This window comes from Pongo pygmaeus, chromosome 1 (genome assembly GCF_028885625.2).
Source record: "Pongo pygmaeus isolate AG05252 chromosome 1, NHGRI_mPonPyg2-v2.0_pri, whole genome shotgun sequence".
NCBI lineage: Eukaryota > Metazoa > Chordata > Mammalia > Primates > Hominidae > Pongo > Pongo pygmaeus.
Window position 1 is genome coordinate 189,409,222 of NC_072373.2, and position 17,465 is coordinate 189,426,686.

The 17,465-nt window shown below is 42.1% G+C and overlaps 2 long non-coding RNA genes across 2 annotated transcripts in view; both read right to left on the reverse strand.

Annotated features, from left to right (window-relative positions):
- LOC129039202 (uncharacterized) overlaps positions 1–17,465 on the reverse strand; it is a 30,694-nt gene that overhangs the window by 8,813 nt on the left and 4,416 nt on the right. The gene's annotated exons all lie outside the window — the stretch shown is intronic.
- LOC134739641 (uncharacterized) lies at positions 119–16,859 on the reverse strand. Its single transcript, XR_010126496.1, has 4 exons — positions 16,535–16,859; positions 4,496–4,625; positions 3,731–3,861; positions 119–276 (listed from the first exon to the last, which is right to left on the reverse strand). It is a non-coding gene; the product is annotated as an uncharacterized LOC134739641 (long non-coding RNA).

Below are 17,465 nucleotides of genomic sequence, written 5' to 3' on the forward strand. Positions count from 1 at the left end.
TTGTGCTGAGGCTTGGGTGTTTTGAGCCCAACTGCAGATCTAAGACAATGCTGGCTGGCTATTAGGAGATGCAGGCCTTTTCGACTGGGAGAAGGTCAGAAGAGAAAGGGCCAAGTGATCCAGTTCTAAGCTTCATCTTTTATTATGAAGACAATACAACCTTGAGGTTATGTTTACTTCATTTGGTTATAGCTGGTCTTTTAGGAGGGAATAGACTAAAGCCATCAACAAAATTCCCCTTTTGGGGAAATTTATGCTTTGTGGTTCTTCTGGGAACTAAGGGAAAAAAAGAGAAAAACACAACAAAATAGTGACTGGAAAATCCACTTCTGGTTAGACCCCCATTCATTCATGCATTTTACTCATGCATTCAACAAATATTTATTCACAGATTTCCTGAGTTCAGGGGCTCTTAGGTCATTGGAAGCAGAAACTGAGGCCCAAGGTGGGGAATGACTTGTACAGGTCACATGAGTTACTGCCTGCCTTCTCACCTATGCCAAACCACAGCACCAGTGGAAAGCCAGCCTTGTGTAGCCAGTGTGCCTAGCCGGTGGGCCCACACTCACCTTCAGTTGTCAAGGCCTTGGGAAGGGCCAAGAAATGGCACTCTCTTCCAGAGAACAAAAGAGGGCTTAGGGCCTTCTGTGGCCTCCTTAGGGACTCACTCCTCATGGAGTGGCTTAATAGAGTGAGCCCTGGACTTGGAGCTGGACAGTTCTGGATTCAAGTCCCTAGAGACTTCCTTTTTCTTCCAGTTGGATGAATTTGGAAAGTCATCTCTCAGAGTCAGCTTCCTCATCCATAAAATGGAGATAACAATCCCTCACAGAGTTGCTGTGAGGTTTAAATGAGATAATATGTGTGACTGTGGTAAAAGTCATCAGTAAAGATTTTGCAAATGACTAAGACGAGAAAGAAAACAGCAGCCCCATCAGTGTCCTGGCTTGGCACTCACAGCAAGGCCCCGGCATTCTCCTGCTGAACATAAGCATGTTCCCAGAACACTGACACAAGGCAAAGCCTCTATAATCATAAGACAGGCAGCAAGACCAAAAAAAGATCACTCCACACCACATCTGAATACAGAGAAAAACCTGGCCAGGTGTGGTGGCTCATGCCTGTAATCCCAGCACTTTGGGAAGCCGAAGTAGGGTGATCACTTGAGGTCAGGAGTTCAAGAACAGCCTGGCCAACATGGTGAAACCACATCTCTACTAAAAATACAAAAATTAGCTGGGTGTGGTGGTGGATGCCTGTAATCCCAGTTATTTGGGAGGCTGAGGCAGGAGAATCACTTGAACCCAGGAGGCAGAGATTGCAGTGAGCTGAGATTGTGCCACTGCACTCCACCCTGGGCGACAGAGCGAGACTCCACCTCAAAACAAAACAAAACAACAACAATAACAGAAAAAAAAAGAACACTGTGCAAAATCGTTAAAACTACCAAACAGGCCCCTCTCCTGGTCAACATGAGTATGGTGATTTCTTTACCAATGACGGCCTTAGCCACATTCCATTCTTCCCCCTCTTAGATAAAAATAATTAAAATGCCAAATCACTGAATTGCCACTGCTCCCTGACAGCACCTAGCCCAGAGAAAAACTCTCCTGGTACTCTCTTTCTGAGCTGCCCCATGGTCTCCAAGGTGTATCATGTCCTTTGTGCAGCATGTAGTAATACCAGCTTTGACTACAGGTGTGTTCCTGGTGGTCTTTTGCTGTGGAGCATTGATAAAGATTTAAATGGTGGAAGTTCAGACTCTATGACAGACCAGTGGGAGAATATATGTACACATATGTGTGTGTGTATGTGTGTGTATACACATACAATTTTTTGCCTGAAGGACCTTTACCTCAAATTGCACAGTGATGGGTGACCTACTACTCTGCTTATGAATGAAATTGGCCCACTGGTCTAACCAGGCTCTGGCAGAATTTGGGAAATAACTATCATGGGCAGGCAAAGAAACGGTCACAAGAAGAAAGATTAATGTTTACAGAAACCTTACCACATGCCAGACTTTATCTCATTTAATTCTTGTAACCACTCTATGGGGTAGGTACAGTAGTATTTTCCCAGTTTATAGATAGGGAAACAGGCTCTCAGAAATTTAGTAAGCATCTGGTTCAAGATTTGAGGCAGGACCAACTCCAAGGCCCCTCCTCTGTTCACCCAGTTGTGGGCTCCTCCACTCTCTCCAAGAAGGGAGGAGGAAGCAGAGCTGACTCACTCTGCCTCCTCATCCCTGAGTGCCCTGGCAACCTGACCACTTCCTTTGGCCACATGGCCCCTGAGCTAAGGCCTAAAATTAGTCTCGAGTCACAGATCAGAACCTTCATGAATTCTCATTTTATAAGTGGGAAAACTGAGGCCCAGGGAGGTAAGTCCTCTCCTCTCCTATTCAGCCTTCCTCCAATGATTGCTGGAGCTGACTCCTACTGACCTGCAAAGGCCAATGATGTGCATCTCTTCCCAATTCAGTCTTAACAAGCTACTGTTGGTAGCTTGCTATCAGCCACGGTGCAAGTATTTACACCATGAGTATTGGCAAATGCTACAAATCAGGGATTTTTTTTTCTTTTCCACCAGAGATCCAGTTATTAAACATTTGCCAACACATCACTGGCCTCTCCCTCCCATAAGGAAAAGGAATTATAAACATTAGTGGGGATGTTTGGGAACAACCCATATCAGAGTCTAGGCAAACTATCTCAACCTAGCTTGGCTGTGATTTTGTCATAAATAACCATGTGCTCTGTGATTGACTTGTGTCAGAATAATCTGGGGGTATAATTGAAAATGTCTCCTGGGCCCCACTGAATCGGAATCTCTGGAGGGAGGACCCTAGAATCTGCATTTTAACAGTTATCTTCAGATGATTCTTTTGGTTCCTGAGTTTGAGTATCACTGCTCTGTATTCTCATTGCCATATCAAGGGACACCTAGTCACAGAGGGCAAAGTTTAGACCCTCAAAGAAAATGTAATTCAGCCTCTATATTTCTTGAATGCCTGCCATGTGCTCACTGAGAGTGAATGAAGATAGGCCCAGGTCTACCTATATCTTCTTTCCCCTGTCTCTGGGGTGATGGTGGAGAGCTCATTGGCATCTAGACATTGGAATCAGACAGAGTTCCACCCACATCACCTTCCAGAGAGCACTAGGTGAGTTTGCCTGCTAGAAGTTCCAGTAGAATCTGTTAACACAAAGGAAATATATAGTCAATTTTAATTATCCAACTAAGTTGAAATCAGAAGAACTTGGTTAGAATCCTGGATCTGACCCACACTAAGTGGACTTGCCTCTAAGGCAAGTTCCCTAACCTCTCTAGAGCTCAGCTCCCTTCTCTGTAAAAGGCATCTACCTTAGAGGTTTATAAGAATCTAATGCAATAACACTGGGGAAGCAAACTGATTTCTACAGTGCAGGACACACATTGATTTCCTCAGCTAGTTCACCCTTGCAGGTGAGCCTTCCACAGCTCAAGCATCATGGAGCTGTTTTCCTCTTCAGACTGTGAGCACCTCAGAGATACCCTGGACTTACCTATCTCTGTATGTGCTCAGCACATATTAAGTACTTCCTAAAGGCCTGTGATTGAATATGAATTGTATTAGTCAGGGTTCTCCAGAGAACGGAACCAACAGAAGATGATAGATAGATAGATAGATAGATAGATAGATAGATAGATAGATAGATAGATAATTTGTTATAAGGTTTTTGCTCACATGATTATGGAGGCTGAAAAGTTCCAAAATCTGCTGTCTGCCAGGTAAGAGACCCAGGAAAGCCCAAAGTATAGTCCAAAGCCTGACAGTCAGAGAGCTGATGGTGTAGATTTCAGCTCACGTCTGAAGGCCTAAGAACCAAAGCACCAAGCGCAAGAGATCAATGTCCCAACTCAAGCAGTCAGGCAAAGAGCAAAATCAACCTTAATCTGCCTTTTTTGCTCTATTCAGGCCCTCAAGGACTGGATGACATTGAGGGCCATCTGCTTCATTCAGTCCACCAATCCAAATGCTAATCTCTGCTAGTCAGACATATCCAGAAATAATGTTTAATTAACTATAAGGGCATCCTTTAGCCCTGTCAAGTTGATAGATAAAATTTACTGTCACAAGATCTATGTGTGGATACAGACAGATAAAGCTACCCACACACAGATACTGTTATGGGATTATTCCCCCAGTGGTGGCATGGAGTTGTAAATAGAGCACAGGGACTGGGGTCAGGAGTTTCAAGTATTAGGGTGGGGAACTGTATGTATTGTATAATAAATTACCACAAACACAGAGGCTGAAAACAACACATGCTAAGTATCTAACAGGTTCTATGGGTCAGGATCTGAGACTGGCTCAGCTAAGTCTTCTTTCTATGGTCTCACAAGACTGCAGTCAAGGTGTTTCCCAGGGCCAGAACCTTGTCTGAGGCTTGGCTGGGAAAGGATCTACTTCCATGCTCACTCAGGTTATTGGCAGAATTCAATTCCTTACGGTGATAGGCTTGAGAGCTTCAGTTTCTTGTTGGCTGCCAGTCAGGGTCCACCCTCAGCTCCTAGAGATGCGGCAGTTCCTTGCCGTGTGGCCTCCCAACATCTGCAGCCTGCCACATGCCAGCTTGCTTCTTCAAAACCAATGGAGAGGCATAGGGAGACTCAGCAAGACACGTGCCACGCTTTCTTTTTTTTTTTTTTTTTTTGAGACGGAGTCTCACTCTGTCACCCAGGCTGGAGTGCAGTGGTGCCATCTTGGCTCACTGCAAGCTCCACCTCCCAGGTTCACGCCATTCTCCTGCCTCAGGCTCCCAAGTAGCTGGGACTACAGGCACCTGCCACCACGCCTGGCTAATTTTTTGTATTTTTTAGTAGAGACAGGGTTTCACCATGTTAGCTAAGTTGGTCTCGATCTCCTGACCTCCTGATCCGCCCACCTTGGCCCCGCAAAGTGCTGGGATTACAGGCATGAGCCATCGCACCCGGCCCCACACTTCCACGTAATATACCCATGTCATCGCTGACATGGCACCATCTATCCCACCCATCTCATCACCTTTGCTGCATTCTACCAGTGAGAAGCAAGTCACAGCACCACTGCAGACACCCACCCCCACCACTCAAACAGAAGGAATTACAGAAAGCCATGACATCAGCAGGTGGGATGGTGAGCAACCTCCCCAAGAGTCTGTCTGCCACAAGAACTGAGAGGAACCTCGTGAAGGATTTTCCTTGTGCGGCTGGTAGACACAGACTTGTGGGATAACAGAGCTCTAAGGCATCATGTCTCACCATTTCACATTACCTAGAAGAAAACAGAAACCCAGACAGCAAAGTCAGACTAGAATCCAGACCTTCTGACTTTCAGTTTCCAACATACTCTACTGGTTCCATTTCTACTTATTGTCAGGACTCTGAAGCCACAAGCTGGAAAGTTAGATGGCACTTTGAAGTTGTAGCTCAGTGGGTATTGGAATGTCTTAGAATACCTTCAGAATAAATTCAAATCCTTAGCATGACATTCAAGGCCCTTTGACTACCTGGCCCAACCAAGTGTTTTTTCCTTTTTGTCTCACCTCTTGCCATTCTCCCCTGGTATGATGGCGCCATGTCAGCGATGACATGGGTACGTTACGTGAAAGTGTAGCATATGTCAACAGAGAACTATTTGGTGCTTCCTGGTGGTGCCTCCCTCCCTTTACATATTCTCCACCAGGAATGCCCCTCATTTTCTATGCCTAGAAAATAAACAAAGCAGGGAGTGGCCAAGATGGCCAACTAGAAGCAGCTAGTGTGAGTGGCTCTTAAAGAGAGGTACAGAAGGGGCGAGTAAATACAACACCTTCAACTAAAACATTCAGGTACTTGCATTGGGATTAATCAAGGAAACAACTTGACCCAGAGAACGAAGAAAAGCAAGACAGGACAATGGCCCACCTGGGAGCAACACAGAGCCCAGGGATCCTCCCTCGCCCAGGAAAGCTGTGAGTGAATGAGCGATCCTAGGAAACCATGCTTCTCCCATAGATATTTGCAACCCTCGGGTCAGGAGATATCCTTATGAACCCACACTACTAGGGCCTTCAGTCTTCTGTCTGACAAAGCTATGTGGAGTCTTGGCAGAGCAGCTGCTCAGGCATGCATAGAAACCCTGGAACCTTAGATACTCGGGGTTTCTAGCAAAAGTAGCTGCAGCTCCAGCAAAGTGGGAGGTTAAACTCTTGTACGTACCCCTAGGAAGGAGACTGAATCCAGGGGGCTGAGCAGAAACAGCCTACAGGCCCCACTTCCATGGCACCTCACAAGATAAGACCCACTGGCTTGGAATTTCAGCAAGCTACCAATAGTGGCATTGCATCTCCCTAAGAAGGAGCTCCCCATGGGAGGGGTGGGCCGCCATCTTTGCTGTTCAGGCATCTTAGCCGTTCCAGCCTTTAGGCTTTGGAGAGTCTGAGCCAACCTGGGGCGGAAGAGATCCCCCAGTACAGCACAGCAGCTCTACCAAAGTGTAGCCCGACTGTTGCTTTAAGCAGATACCCCATCCCATTCCTCCTCAGTGGGTAGGACCTTCCAACTGGGGCCTCCAGCCACCCCTACCTGAGCTCTCCAGCCAATAGAGATCTGAAGTCCCCCTGGGACTGCGCTCTTAGAGGGTGGGGTGGGCCACCATATTTGATGTTTGGGTGACTTAGCTGTTCCAGCCTTTGGGCATCAGAGTGTCCGAAGCAACCAGGGGCTGAAATGGATTCCCAGCACAGCACAGCTGCTATACCAAAACATGGCCAGACTGCTTTTTTTTAAGTAGGTTCTGATCCCATTCCTCCTCGCAGGGAATGACCTCCCAACTGGGGTCCCCAGCCACTTCCTACAGGTGCCTTTGGGCCCACAACAGGCTTGTACCGCCCTGGGACAAAGCTCCCAAAGGGAGGGACAGGCTGCCATCTTTGCTATCTTACAGCCTTCACTGGTGACACCTACTGGTTCTGGAAAATCCAAGGCGACTGGAGACTGGAGCAGGCCCCAACCATACTGCAGCAGCCCTATGGAAAAGTAGCCACAGTGTTACGTGGGTGCCTATTCCCATATCTCCTCACCAGGCAGGTTCTCCAGGCTGGGGCCTCCAGCCACCCCCTGCCAGAGCTATCAAGTCAGTACCAACTCAGCAACTCCCTGCACAGAGCCTCCAGGGGCAACTGATACCCTCTCAACCATGCCTCTGCAGTGGAACTGCCCTTGCCACCCTCAGACTAATGAATGGGCAAAGACCCTAAGTGCCTCATCCATACCTCCAAGCTGTAGTTGACCCAAGAAGATGAGGCCAGTCCATCTCCTACAGGACCCACACACCCACCACAGCTTGTCACCAGACAGGGAACCACTAGCTTGAGCCCACAGCACAAACCCTCCATCTTGGGCTGACTGCACTGAGTGATTACTGACCTGCATCTCCTGGGGGTGGAGCCCCTAGGAGACAAGCAAATGACCCTGGCCACCACTACTACTAAGATCTCTTCCTCTGCTGCCTGTAAGCTGGGGAAGGAACATAAACACTGAGATCTCCCCAGAGCTGCAGTGGGCAGCCCAGGAGTGTCAAGTCATGAACTACAGCCAGCACTCAAGAAGGAGAGGAACCCACACTTTCAGAGCACTGAGAGGGAACACAGCTGCAACTGTTAGGAAACACAGGGGAGCCATACAACTAAGCAAAAGTCTATCAACTGACCAAGAATCCCAAATGCTACCTGCTGGCTCACACTCCAAAGCTCCAACACCAAAAATACCTCACTAACATACCCTCCTCTGAAACCAGAGACAAGAAGTCAACTTCAAATAAAGACCCTATGCAAAACCTTGGCCCAGTAGAAAAATCCAGAAAAGAAATCTGTTGTCTGTACTCAATCTACACTGCAGTTAAAGGAACACTCACAATGCAGAGATGAGAAAGAACCATTGCAAAAACTCCAGTAACTCAAATGGCCAGAGTGTCATACGTCCTCCATACAACCACACCAGTTCTCCAACAAGAGTTTTTAACCTGGCCAAACTGGCTGGAATGACAGAAATTGAATTCTGAATATGGATAGGAAGAAAAATAGGAACAAGGATGGCAAAACCCAATTCAAGGAAAATAAGAATTACAATAAAGTGATACAGGAGCGGAAGAACAAAATAGCTAGTATAAAAAAAGAACCTACTGAGTCTGACAGAACTGAATAACACAATACAAGAATTTCACAATGCAATCACAAATATTAACAGCAGAATAAACCAAGCTGAGGAAAGAATCTCAAAACTTGAAGACTGGTTCTCTGAAATAAGACAGACAGAAAAAAATAAAGAAAAAAGAATAAAAAGGAATGAACAAAACCTCTGAGACGTATGGGATTATGTAAAGAGGCCAAATCTATGAATCACTGGCATTCCTGAAAGGGAGTGGGAGAAAGAAAAACAACTTGGAAAATATATTTCAGGATATCATCCATGAAAACTTCCCCAACTTTGTTCCCAAAATATTCTACACAAGAAGACCATCCCAAAGACACATTATCATCAGATTTTCCAAGGTCAGAATGAAAGAATGAATGTTAAAGGCAGCTAGAGAGAAAGGGCAGGTCACCTAAAAAGGGATCCCCATCAGGCTAACAGCAGACCTCTCAGCCGGAACCGTGCAAGCCAAAGGAGATTGGGGGCCTATATTCAAAATTCGTAAAGAAAAAAACTTCAACCAATCATTTCATATCCAGCCAAACTAAGCTTCCTTAGTGAAGGAGAAATAATATCATTTTCTGATAAGCAAATGTTGAGGGACTTCATTACCACCAGACCTGCCTTACAAGAGATCCTGAAAGGAGAACTAAATATAGAAAGGAAAGACCACTACCAGCTAATACAAAAACACACTTAAACACACAGACCAGTGTCACTGTAAAGCAACCACACAAATAAGCCAACATAATGACCAGCCAACAGCAGAATGACAGGATCCAATCCACACATATAAATATGAACATTGAATGTAAACAGGCTAAATGCCCCTCTTAAAAGGCACAGAGTGGCAAGCTGGATAAAAAAAAGTAAGACCCAATGGTATGCTGTCTTCAAGAGACCCATCTCACATATAATGACACTCATGGGCTCAAAATATCAATAAAGGGATGAAGAAAAATCTACCAAGGAAACAGAAAACATAAAGCCGGGTTTACAGTCCTGATTTCAGACAAAACAGATTTCAAACCAACAAAGATCAAAAAAGACAAGCAAGTGCATTACATAATGGTAAAGGGTTCAATTCAACAAGAAGACCTAATTATCCTAAATATATATGTCCCCAATGCAGGAGCACCCAGATTCATAAAGCAAGTTCTTAGACACCTACAAAGAGACATAGACTCCCACAAAATAATAGTGGGGGACTTCAACATTCCACTGACAGTATTAGATCATTGAGGCAGAAAATTAACAAAGATATTCAGGACCTAAACTCAGCATTGGACCAAATGGAACTGATAGACTTTTACAGAAATCTCCATCCAAAAACAACACAATATACATTGTTCTAATTGTCACATGGCACATACTCCAAAAATGACCACATAATTGGACATTAAACAGTCCTCAACTAATGTAAAAAAACTGAAATCATACCAAACACACTCTCAGACCACAGTGCAATAAAAATAGAAGTCAACACAATGAAAATCACTCAATTACACAGAAATAACCATACAATTACCAGAAATTAAACAACGTATCCTGAATGACTTTTGGGTAAATAATGAACTTAAAGCAGAAATAAAGAAGTTCTTTGAAAATAATGAGAACAAACATAAAACATACCAGAATCTCTGGGACACAGCTAAAACAGTGTTAAGAGGGAAATTTATAGCACTAAGTGCCCACATCAAAAAGGTAGGAAGATCTCAAGTTAACAACCTAACTTCACAACTGAAGAAATTAAAGAGGCAAGAACAAATCAACCCCAAAGCTAGCAGAAGATGAGAAATAACAAAAAATCAGAGCTGAACTGAAAAAAATCGAGACACAAAAAGCTATTCAAAAGATCAATGAATCCAGGAATTGGTTTTTTGAAAAAATTAATAAAACAGGCTACTAGCTAGACTAATTAAGAAGAAAAGAGAGAAAATCCAAATAAACATAATTAGAAATGACAAAGGGGTTACTACTTACCCCACAGAAATAAAAGCAACCATCAGAAACTACTATGAACACCTCTACACATACAAACTAGAAACCCTAGAAGACATGGATAAATTCCTGGATACATACACCCTCCCAAGACAGAGCCAGGAAGAAACTGATTCCCTGAACAGACCAATAACAAGTTCCAAAATTGAATCAGTAATAAATAGCCTACCGACCAAAAAAAAAAAAAAAAAAAAAAACCTCAGGACCTGATGGATTCACAACTGAATTCTGTCAGATGTACAAAGAAGAGCTGGCACCATTCCTACAGAAACTATTCCAAAAAATTACAGAGGAAGGACTTCTCAACTCATTCTATGAGGCCAGCATCATCTTGATACCAAAACCTGGCAGAGACACAACAAAAAAAGAAAACTTCAGCCCAACATCATTGATAAACATCAACACAAAAATACTCAACAAAATACTTGCAAGATTCATTCCCAGGATGCAAGGTTGGTTCAACATACAAAAATCAATAAATATGATTCATCACACAAGCAGAACTAAAGACAAAAAACACATGATTATCTCAATAGATGCAGAAAAGGCTTTTGATAAAATTCAACATCCCTTCATGTTAAAAACTCTCAATAAACTAGGTACTGAAGGAAGAAACATCAAAATAATAACAGCCGTCTATGACAAATCCACAGCCAACATTATCCTGAATGGCAAAAGCTGGAAGCATTCCTCTTGAAAACCAGCACAAGACAAGAATACCATCTCTCACCACTTCTGTTCAACGTAGTATTGGAAGTCCTGGTCAAGGCAATCAGGCAAGAGAAAGAAAGGACGTCCAAATAGAAAGAGAGAGAGGAAGTCAAACTATCTCCGTTTGCAGACAACATGATTCTTTTTTTTTTTTTTTTTTTTTTTTGAGACAGAGTCTCACTGTGTCACCCAGGCTGGAGTGCAATGGCACAATCTCGGCTCGCTGCAAGCTCTGCCTCCCAGGTTCATGCCATTCTTCTGCCTCAGCCTCCAGAATAGCTGGGACTATAGGCACCCACCACCACACCTGGCTAATTTTTTTTGTATTTTTAGTAGAGACAGGGTTTCACCATGTTAGCCAGGATGGTCTCAATCTCCTGACCTCGTGATCCACCTGCCTTAGCCTCCCAAAGTGCTGCGATTACAGGCGTGCGCCACTGCTCCCAGCCAACATGATTCCATATCTAGAAAACCTCATAGTCTTGGCCTGTGAAAGCTCCTTCAGCTGATAAATAACTTCAGCAAAATTTCAGGATACAAAACCAATATACAAAAATCACTAGCATTTCTATACACCAACCAAGTAAACTGACAGCCAGATCGGGAAGGCAATCCCATTTATAACTGCCACAAAAAATAAAACAAAATACCTGGGAATACAGCTAACCAGGGAAGTGAAAGATCTCTACAATGAGAATTACAAAACACTGCTCAAAGAAATCAGAGAAGACACAAACAAATGGAAAAACATTCCATGCTTATGGATAGGAAGAATCAGTATCATTAAAATGGCTATACTGTCCAAAGCAATTTACAGATTTAGTGCTATTCCTATCAAACTACTGACAACATTCTTCACAGAACTAGAAAAAAAAATTTTTTAATTTATATGGAACCAAAAAAGAACCCAAATAGCCAAGGCAATCCTAAGCAAAAAGAACAAAGCTGGAGGAATCACATTACTCAACTTCAAACTATACTACAAGGCTACAGTGGCCAAAACGGCATGGTACTGATACAAAAACAGGCACATAGCCCAATGGAACAGAACAGAGATCCCAGAAATGAGGCTGCACGTCTACAACCATCTGATCTTTGACAAAGCTGACAAAAGCAATGGGGAAAAGACTCCGTATTCAATAAATGGTGCTGGGACAACTAGCTAGCCATATGCAGAAGATTGAAGCTGGATCCCTTCCTCACACCATATACGAAAATCAACTCAAGATGAACTAAAGACATAAATGTAAAACCCAAAACTAGAAAAACCCTAGAAGACAACCTAGACAATACCATCCTGGACATAGGAACGGGCAAAGATTTCATGACAAAGACATTGAAAGCAATTGCAACAAAAGCAAAAATTGACAAATGGAACCTAATTAAACATAAGAGCTTCTGCACAGCAAAAGAAACTATCAACAGACAACCTAAAGAATGAGAGAAAATATTTGCAAACTATGCTTCTGACAAAGGTCTAATATCCAGCATGTATAAAGAACTTAAATTTATAAGAGAAAAACAAACAACCCCATTAAAAAGTGGGTAAAAGACATGAACAGACACTTCTCAAAAGAAGAAATAACGCAGCCAACAAGCATATGAAAACAAGCTCAATATCACTGATCATTAGAAAAATGCAAGTCAAAACCACAATGAGATACCATCTCATACCAGTCAGAATGACTATTATTAAAAAGTCAAAAAATAACAGATGCTGATGGGGAGGTTGCAGAGAAAACCCTTATACACTGTTGATGGGAGTGTAAATTAGTTCAACCATTGTGGAAAGCAGTATAGCAATTCCTCAAAGAGCTAAAAGTAGAACTACCATTTGACCCAGCAATCTCATTACTGGGTATATACCCAGAGGAATATAAAGCATTTTACCATAAGACATATGCATGCAAATGTTCATTGCAACATTGTTCACAATAGCAAAGACATGAAATCAACCTAAATGCCCATGAATGACAGACTGGATTTTAAAAAATGTTGTACATATACACCACTGAATATTATGCAGCCATAAAAAAGAATGAGATCATGTTTTTTGCAGGAACATGAATGGGGCTGGAGGCTATTATCCTTAGCAAACTAATGCATGAATAGAAAATCAAACACTGCATGTTTCCACTTATAACTGGGAACTGAATGATAAAAATTTATGAACACAAAGAAGAAAACAACAGACACTAGGGTCTACTTGAGCGGGGAGGGTGGGAGGCTGGAGAGGAGCAGGAAAAATAACTATTGGGTACTGAGCTTAATACCTGGGTGATGTAATAATATGTACAACTAACCCCCATGACACGTGTTTACCTACGTAATAAACCCTGACATGTATCCCCAAACCTAAAATAAAAATTAAAAATAAACCAACAAAACAAATGGAAAAATAAAACTGCTTATCCTTTGAGTCCCAGCTCAAATGCCACCTTCTCTGTGAAACCTTTCTTAATTCTTGTAGGCAGAATTAATCCCTCCCTCCATTTTGCTCTTAGAATCTTGTACAGTTTCTGTATAGCCCTTTTCATATGTATGACAGTTGTTATTGAATTCCGTCTCTCCTATGACATTAGGACCTTAAAGCAGGGTTGTTAGAATGATGTGAAACAAATTTGGTTTAAACAAGTCTATCATGCCAGCTGGCCCTGTCAAGAGACTATCAACAGCTTCTCCTGCTGAGCTGAGAAACCAGCAAAGCTAATGAGAGTATTTATTTCAAAGCAGATGTCCCCAGAAGCTGATAGTCGAGGAAAGGCTAGCTCAATCCCCAGCACTGCTCCATATAGTAAATCTTTACTGATCGATTGAATAGGATTGTCATTCAACAATAATTCAATCACTTGTGTACAGTTGACCCTTGAACAACATGGGTTTGAACTGCATGGGTCCATTTTACACAGACTTTTTTCAATATACCGAAAAATTTTTTGGAGGTTTGAGACAATTTGAAAAAACTCAGACAAACCACGTAACCTAGAAATATCAAAAAATTTAAGAAAAAGTTTTATGTCATGAATGCATAAAATATAGAAACAATTCTATTTAATCACTTATGACAATAAAATATATACAAATCTACTGTAAAAAGTTAAAATTTGTTAACCATGGTGGCTTATACGTGTAATTCCAGAACTCTGGGAGGCCTAGGTGAGAGGATTGCTTGAGCTCAGGAGTTCAAGACCAGCCTTGGGCAACAAAGTGAGACCTTGTCTCTATTTAAAAATCAAAAAATTAGCCAGGCATGGTGGTGCGTGCCTGTAGTCCCATCTACTCAAGAGGCTGAGGTGGGAGGATTACTTGAGCCCAGGAGATTGAAGCTGCAGTGAGCCGTGACTGTGCCACTGCAAGCGTGTCAGCCTGGGTGACACAGAAAGACCCTGTCTCAAAAAATAAAAAATAAATAAAATTTATCAAAACTTACGCACACAAACATTTACAGACCTTATGTACATAGTGCCATTTGCAGTTGAGAAAAATGTAAACAAACATAAATATGCAGTATTAAATCATAACTACAAGAAGTTAACTGCAGTGCATAAGGTACTACCGTAATGATTTTGGAGCCACCTCCTATAGCCATTGTGGTGAGCTCAGCTGTTGAAAGTATCCCTTAAAACAACCTGTGATGCTAATCATCTCCATGTGAGCCATTCATCTCTCCAGTAAACTGCATATCGCAGTAAAAAGTGATCTCTTGTGGTTCTCAAGTATTTTTCATCGTGTTTAGTACAATACCATAAATCTTGAATAACGCCATGGGACCTATACAAAGTGCCACTAGTGATGCTGGAAGTGCTCCCAAGAAGCAGAGAAAAGTCGGGACATTACAAGAAAAAGTTGAATTGCTTGACATGTGCTGCAGATTGATGTCTGCAGCTGCAGTTGCATGCTATTTCAGACAGATGATTCACCTTGTAAACAGACAATGTAAACTTATGGTATTGATAAATACAGTATAGTATTGTAAATGTATTTTCTCTGTTATATGATTTTCTTAATAACATTTTCTTTTCTATGGCTTATTTTATTGTAAGAGTACAGTATATAATACATATACAAAATATGTGTTAATAGACTATGTTATCAGTAAGGCTTCTGGTCAATAGTAGGCTATTAGTAGTTAAGTTTGGGGGGAGTCAAAAGTTACATGCAATTTTCGACTGTACAGGGGGTTGGCACCTCTAACCCCCACACTGTTCAAGGGCTAACTGTATACCAAAGGCTGGGCTTATACTAATAGTTCAAGTTACAGAGATAAGAAAAAGGCATGAACAATCAAAATCACAGGGGCTTGGGAAACAAAAAAAACCTGATTCAAAGCCAGACTGTTATTTACTAGCTATATGATCTTGAGCAAGTTATTTAACTTCTCTGACCTTAGTCTCATCAGTTAAAGAGGGGTAACAATACCTACACCATAAGGGTTGCTGTATGGATTACATAAGATTATATACACACCTGGCACATTGCAGGTGCTCAATAAATGTTAGTGCTGTGCCCCTTATCCATTTGTAGAGAATCAATAATAACACAGGCAATAATTATCATACTCTATGATCAATGCTATAATGCTAAGGAAGTGTAGATAATAGAGGAACTTGTTTTATTGAGCAGAGAAGAAGGAAAGGGAAAACTTCAAACAGAGGATGAGCAGGAGCTGGCTAGGAGGACCTTCCGAGGGAATAGTGTGGACCAACACGTGGCTGTCCTGGCTCCAAGTCTTCCTTTTTGTCTACTTCCAGATGAGGTGGCATCTAGGGCCTGAAGTGAGCCATCTCTTCCCTCTGTGACAGATGACTGACGTTTTCATTTCTTTGCCATACTACAGAAAGTGCCTCCTCTCTCAACCAGAAATATGAACTAATCCAATTTGCAGATGAGTTAATGCTGGGACCTGAAATGCACTGAATTCCAAAGTTCTGATTCCAAGAAGAATGTCAAATGAGTCTCACTCTCAATGCATGTGACACATTTAAAAAATATATATTTTAGGTGGATTTGATGCTGTTAAATTGAGACATATATATAAACTGTGAGTGATATAGTTGCTGTGGGAACCCTTGAAATCTCCTAACATTTTTACATCCACAATTTCATGATCTCAATAACTTAGACTCCCAGAATCCCAAAATGTTAGTAATGGAAGACCCCTTAGAGGCCCAACCTCCACATCTTCCTGATGGAGGAATGTAGGCCAAGACATGTAGAATGACCTGTCCAAAGCTGTATGGCAAAATCCTTAATTTCTGACACTGGAATGTAGGCCTGTAAGTTGGAAACCCAGCCCTCTTTCTCCTGTAGTACAGTTACTCCTGAGGGACTGTTTAGGGTAGGGTCTTTTTAACTGTACACTTCAGTAACAGATATTCATTTTGAGGAAGATTCATTTCTTTTGGGTCCAATTGGTGCTTTTAACAAAGTCAAACCTCAGATTCTTGACTATCTCCATAATATATATATACAAGATATTTGATATATAATATATTAAGTATACATCATACTATATATCAAATATATATCAAACCTCAGGTTCTTGACCATCTCCATAATACTATGACCTAAAGGTGACAGAATCATAGACTCTTAGAGTAAGAATGAGATTTTAGAGGCTTACCTGGTTCAACTCATCTTCTACCAAAGAAATATCCTTCTTGAATGTATCCAGTGATGTACTCATTTCCCCAAGAGAATTATCCCATTGTTTGCCCATGAATGCTAGCATCATCAAGTAGAACTCTGTTTCTCTGTCTACTCTGTCCATTAAGAGAAAGGGAAGGAAGGGAATGGTGTTCACTTACTGAGCACCGTTTGGTTACCAGACACATGTGAGGGTCTTAGATATGTTACCTCACTTGATTCTTGAAACATCCCTATAAAGTAGATGTTCAACTTACAAACTAAAAAAATAATAGTTCAGAAAGTTTAAATAATGTGCCCAAATTTACCCATGGTCAGTGGAAGAGTCAAGTCCATGGACTCTCTTTGGTATGCTGAGAGGCCTTGTCTTCCCTGCCTCCTATCTCTCTTCAGTGTAGCTCTTTCAGCAGGCTGTGCTAGAGATTTCCTTTTAAAATAAAAATCTGCTTAAAGGCCTTTGATGGCTCTTCAATACCCACTCAAGGTAAATAGTTCAATACCCACTCAAGGTAAATAGTCCAAGCTCTTTAGCTTAATAATCAAGGCCCTTGACAATCTGGCTCCATCAAATATTGCAGGCTCACTTCCCTCTTTTTTTCCGATGCATCCTAGGTTTTCCATGAGGATGTCTTTTTGTCTTTGTTCATGCTGTACTTGCTGCCTAGGTGTCCTTCCCCTCCTTCTCTGCCTAAAAAAAGTCCTAGTTTTCCTTTAAGGTCCACTCAAATGTCACCTTCTTGGTGAAGTCTTCCCCAGTATCTCTGGGCTCAATGAACCCTCCTCTGCCTTCTCCACATTACAGAGGGCATTGCAAAGTCCTCTGTGATAGCCTCTTTTGCATTGTCACGGTCCTTTGTAGACTAAGATCCTTAAAGACAAGGATTGTACTTTACATTTATTTGCATTCC